We start from the raw sequence: 6000 nt of genomic DNA on the forward strand, positions 1-6000 counted from the left end.
GGCTTAGCACTAGGCCAATTCGAACGTGCACCTGACGTCAAACCGACATTAGAATAATATCGGAATCATAACAGTTAGCTGTAATTCACGCGTCTATTTCGATCGGACTTTCAAATGTAGTGCACGTTCAAATTGGCCTGACTGTCTCACTCGCACACCAAAGCAGCGTGAGGATCCGCTCATCCGGCCCGCAAACGCGCATACGAATTTAGTTAGGTACCTGCAATAATATGTTACACAACGAAAGCCGCAAAAATATACCGGGTGTGGCCTGTAACACGAGCAAATAATTAAAACATAGATTGTACTCCTCAAACCCCTCATTTTTTTTCAGGTATCCATAGAGGTGTAGAATATTGGAATCTATATTCTAAAGGCCTCTTTAGACCTTGCAAAAAATTGCATACGATTTTAGATTGCTGCCGGCTAAATGAGTCAACCAATTTATTTATTCGGTCCATTACCGAAATATAATGTGAAATTAAATAATTCACACGCAATCAGGTATGGGAGAACTTGAATGATAGGTGAGGCCCTAAAGCGGATTGGGTTCTACCAAGAATATATATAATATCTTTGGTTCTACTTAAGTTCAAAAAGTATGACCGAAAGAGAAGAGAAACTACAAGATTACATTTTATTTTGATAACGCTATTACGCTACGCTAACGCGTCATTATTTTGATAGTAATTAATACGTTACCAAAAACCGTGTAGAGTCTGTGCAACTGCAACTGTGTGTATTGGGCCTCATACATGGGCCCCATACATTCAACGACTCTTCTCTACCTATAGGTAAATACCTACCTAATATTATGTAAGTTTATAAAAACAAGAAACTAAAGTGAATGATAATAATAAAAATAAAACTAATGCATTAATAATAGTACATTATTGTCGAGGCTCGGAAGTAGCTACTTGCAGGCTGAGGATTCGTTTTAAACGGACGACCTTGGGAGTCCGTTTAATTGAATCCGAAGCCAGCAAGTAGCCTTCCAGCCGAGTCATATATAGTGCTTTTCTCAAAAATGGTGGAAGAAATATAAATATCATAGAAATATTTTACAAAAGCAACGTTGTTACGTATATATTTTCACAGAAGTAAGCCCTTGCCGCCTTTTTATTTTTTTAATAAAAAAATAGAAGTGTATTTTTCTGCCGAAAATACGCCAACCTATTTGAGACAACTAAATAGTCGCGGCACTAATCATCTGTTTGGCTGTTCAAAGGGCCTGTGCCTTCAATTGATATGGCCATTTCAACTTTTAAAAAGTTTGGAACTCGACAAATAATGGAATTTGTATGCGACATTGCAGTCCCAAAATCGAGACTGCAATGTTTTTAACTTTTTAATTTTTGACTGACCATAAACTAAGCGCTTCGCGACCTATTTTTTAGACGGCAAAGTCGACTTTGCCGTCCATTTTTGAGAAAACTACTTTACTTATTACTACTTCGTAAAGACGGGCCCTTACGAACACGAAGTGAACTAGTTCAATGGTGCGCAAGTGGCGTATGTGCACATTTTCGTTGGTGCGCATGTTCGCCTGGCGTGAAAGTGCTAATCATCCCTACTTTTGGCATCTTTGATTATGATTAGGTAAAAAAAGTTAGACCAAGATAAATCTGCAACAATTTTGATAGCACACGCAGTGCAAGTGTTATTTTAAAATTGAAAAACTTCTATGAAATTATGTGCGTTATAACACTGCGTGTGCTATCAAAATCGTTACAGACTTATCTTGATCTAACTCTACAATGTTGATTTGGATGGGCATGGGGGAAGAAAAAAATGTCAACAATCTACGTCAAATTATTAATTGCTACAATCAGAATATTTTATTATTAATCCTTCCACTTCCTTATAAAAGCCATTCAGATATCTATCTGGCACTTGATTTATCATGTGCCGAAAATCCACTGTCATTTTATTTCTAAGAGGTCTATCTTGACAATGTCTGGGTGTAGTCGTCTTACATCTTCAATTTTGGAATTAATGATTTTCCATCTGAAACATTTTCTGTGTTATAGCCGTTATAGGTATTACAAATCTTTAGGTCCTTGGCTCCAAATATTTTGTGGACACTAAATGTAACAACTTGTTGGTAGTGGGAATAATCCGAAATAGGTACAGTCGACGTCAAAGATATGTTTACATTTTTCGCCTTATTACAAAGGAGTAAGGTGCAAAAGTGTAAACATATCTTTGACGTCGACTGTAGTCTGTACCTAACCACATCCTTACATAGACAGCATTACATAGTTTTTGTATGGTTATATATTTGTTTATAGATATTTATTTCTTTATTCCTTTATCTACTACTTACTTACCTGATCTGATGAGGTATGTTGGAATTATTTCTTGAGTACAGCCGTGTATTGTTGGTTTACGTTACATGTAAACTGTTTAACTCTTTGAACGCTTTACATCATAAGCCAAAACATCACTTAGGGGAGGTAGGGGAGCATTGGGCAGTCGGGAGGCTCGGGCACCCTCTTGTGAATCAGGACTTATTACAAGGGGGTGCCGGGGCCTCCCGACTGCCCAATGGTCCCCTACCTCCCCTACACGCAAGCCAGCGAATGTAAACCTGCGGTTGCTTTATGCAATGAACGCAGCGTTGAACGCGTGCGATCAATGGAACGTAAGAAAAGTAATATTTTAAATAATTAGTTTTTATCCATGGAAATGATCACTATAGGACGAGCTATACGAAAAAATAATACTTTCCCATCATCATCAATGGCCACTGCATCCCTGACGGATGATTGTTGTAACGCTGTATCAGGAGCGGTTGAGACGGCCAATGCATTTCCGGTTATGGCTATACAAGCCTATAGCTGCACGGCACTTCTTGCCACGTAAGTCGCATGTGTGAATTTGTTGAGCCTCTGGATTTGAGACCAGAGCACCAGCCCGATGACGCCTGTGCCTTTTGTCTCAAGTTTTCCAGCCACACTTCGTCGAGCTTCTTCGCTCCCACGTATAGGTATCTACGCCACTCGGGTCTCATTGCAGCACGTTCCTCCCAGCCGTCGGTACCGATGCCAAAACATTCGATGTCGCGCTTGCAGGAGTCCCTAAATCCCCATATACCCATTATCCAGTTTAGCCTTTTATTTACCTAGTGAAGCATAGTTAGGTACTCGCTGAGATACATCGGATTTAAAATAAATCAATGGAATGTCTTTCGGTTGGACAAAATTCTAGCGCATTTAAAATACGCTATTTTGTAAAAACCATGTTCATTATTTTAAATTGCATGTTTTGACAATTATTGACAATGTTACATTGAGCGTCATCTTGACATTACTTTAGAAAGTCCATAGACATTGGTCAACTATCTATATTTTTTAAAATGCTGGAGTAAGACTGTCGAGATTACCGCAATTTAGAAATGCTTTACGTCAAGTTTAATTTTGCCTTGTTGCGACATCTAGCGGTGAGTAGAAAAATTAAGGCGTAATTAACTACATTTAATTAACTCATTAAATGGATTTATTTCGATTCCTGCAAGCGTATGACCTCAGCTATGTTATACGAAAAATAGCTTATACAAATACTTTTCACATGATATACATGGCACGTGTATACACTCTTATTCCGCTGTACAGCAGGTAATTTTTAGTATGACGATTTTGTAAAACTGTAAACTGAAACCCTTTAAATACTTTATCGTTGGTGTTGATACAAAAAACATACGGCATTTTTCATATTCTTTCTATTAAAATACGCTACAACTTATTATATCAAGCGTATTATGAAAAATAACTGCTTATGTGCGCAACTTTTTTTTTTATATAGCTCGGTCCCTGCAAGTTGTCTAAGGTTGGTGCCATACAATAAAATGATACTACGATTAAGAGCTTTAAAACGATATATATCTCAACAGTATACATCCATGGGACACTGCCCATACTGAAGTGCCCATTCTCCTTTACTTTATTCATGTAGGCCTAGCAACAAGCTCTTATGAATCGTAATTAATCTTATTCCCTTTTTCAAATACCTACATGTAGTGTAGGTATCCGTCCTCTCATACCTACAACGATGAATATGTATAACCAAAAGTGATTAAAAAACAAGAGAGGTCTCCAGAGTTAATAAACCCCACGGATTGCATTCATTTCATGCAAATTCGCTTGGTAATAAGCTCAGACGTCATCCCGGAGAAGTATGTACATAAATACAGATACAGGGTGGATGAGACGTGATGGCACGGAAATATGACGCTGACTAAGAAGATAGACTTATGAGACTAACCCCGTTGGATATAATTAATATAATTGTCTCATTCGGTAACAACATAACACAATCGCTTTTAATTGGTGTATCTCCCCAATGGCTTTTAAGTTAACTAATGTTCAACCGAAACCGGATTTTTTGCCGATATCGAAGGTTCAGGTTTACTCTAGTTTCGGCCAAATGTATTGGCAGTTTTCGGCCATTCGACTGAAATATAATTTTTATACAAAACCTGCCGAAAACATAACCAAAATTTCGGTCAGATACTACTATTTTGTTACTATAAGGAAAAAGTCCAGAGATAAACATTTCCGCTGATTCACATCCGTGCAATCAATAAAACATGTTAGAAATAGATTTGTCTTGATTTAAGACGGATAAGTAGGTAAAGTAAATATTGGTTTGTAAGCAACGACGAGATATAAGAATTAAGCCAAATGAAATACGGACTCGTGAACTAAGAGACTTCTACTATAAAAACGTATTTTTCTTTTAAACCAATTAAAAAAGGAGGTTATCAATTCGGCAGTATTTTTTAATCCGTGATCTTGGTTGTATAAACCACTTAACACTTGACCGGTTTCTGCTATTCGTATTTACAAAAATCTCATAGGTACTTACGCATACCAAAAACATTTTTTTGGAACGCAATTGCAAAACTAGTAAGTACAAAGATAAATAAAAACACATTACTTTGTCACCAATTAAAATAAACGCCGACAATTTACCAATTTAGGTAACCGCCATCAATTTTGCTGTTAGACTCACTTAGTGTTGAAACCGATACGCAACAACAGTTTAGGATCACAGGAATCTAGATTAAAGGTCAAGTAAGCTATTACTGCTATTAGATAATTATGACAGCTACATCCATCTATGGGCTAAAAATAGATACAATATCAAGGCCAAATGACAACTGAAATTCAATAACCAATCACTATCGACGAACTACAAAAAACGGTTGAAATATTCGAAAATCGAATTCTAAACTGCAGTTCCACCGCATTTGAAATATTTATCAGGGTTAGGATCGTAACATATGTTTTTCGGGAATTCAAAATTGGAATGCTAATAAACCAAAACAAAAGAAAATGTAACGGTTTTCTTAAGTAGTATCAAAGGCGTTACCTTCTAAATCACATTGTTTTTCAGCACTGCAGCTGTAGATTTGATTAGTTTAGATTGTATGACGTCAAACAGTGTAGCGAAGGGTTCGCCTTTTCACGGACTGGATGTATTTGACAGGTGTCACGCGAGGCGCATGTCAAGCTATGACGCATGCGTTCTCCGCGTCTGGGGTGAGAGTAAAATTAATTTTATTTTGCGGAAACGCTGGAAGTAGCGTGGGCGTAGCTCAATATCCGCAAAAGTGTAGAAAAAAGGCTTATGTCTCTATAATTTTAATATGGAGATGTAACTATTTGGTATTGTATTTACATTCTTGCGTCACAGGACGTGGGTGTCGGTAAATGCAACACGTTGCAACGGAAAATGCGATTTGCTTCAGTACAAGGTACATCATTTAATAGATTCAGTTAGGGAGTTAAACTATTTTGAGCGCTGGCATTTGGGTCAAACAGATCACTGTGTTATGTCTTTCCTGTAGACAAACACAAGAGTTAAGGGCTATAAAGGTTAATTTTCTTATTTAACCCTTATCCACGTGAAAAGGTCCTCCTTTTATTTAGAGGACTATGATAAAATCATTGCTTACATGCCCACAAGCTGTTAACTATTGCCCACAGGAGAGAAAAA

At 37.3% G+C, this 6000-nt stretch overlaps 1 protein-coding gene across 1 annotated transcript in view; it reads right to left on the bottom strand.

The window, feature by feature from the left end:
- The window catches only part of LOC134794545 (intermembrane lipid transfer protein VPS13A-like), a 65597-nt gene extending 59875 nt beyond the window's left edge, over positions 1-5722 (bottom strand). The window contains exon 1 of the mRNA XM_063766356.1: positions 5374-5722. The gene's annotated coding sequence lies outside the window, so the exon portion shown is untranslated. The remainder of the gene's footprint in view (positions 1-5373) is intronic.
- Between the last annotated feature and the right edge of the window lie 278 nt (positions 5723-6000).

This window comes from Cydia splendana, chromosome 10, assembly GCF_910591565.1.
Source record: "Cydia splendana chromosome 10, ilCydSple1.2, whole genome shotgun sequence".
Taxonomy (NCBI): domain Eukaryota; kingdom Metazoa; phylum Arthropoda; class Insecta; order Lepidoptera; family Tortricidae; genus Cydia; species Cydia splendana.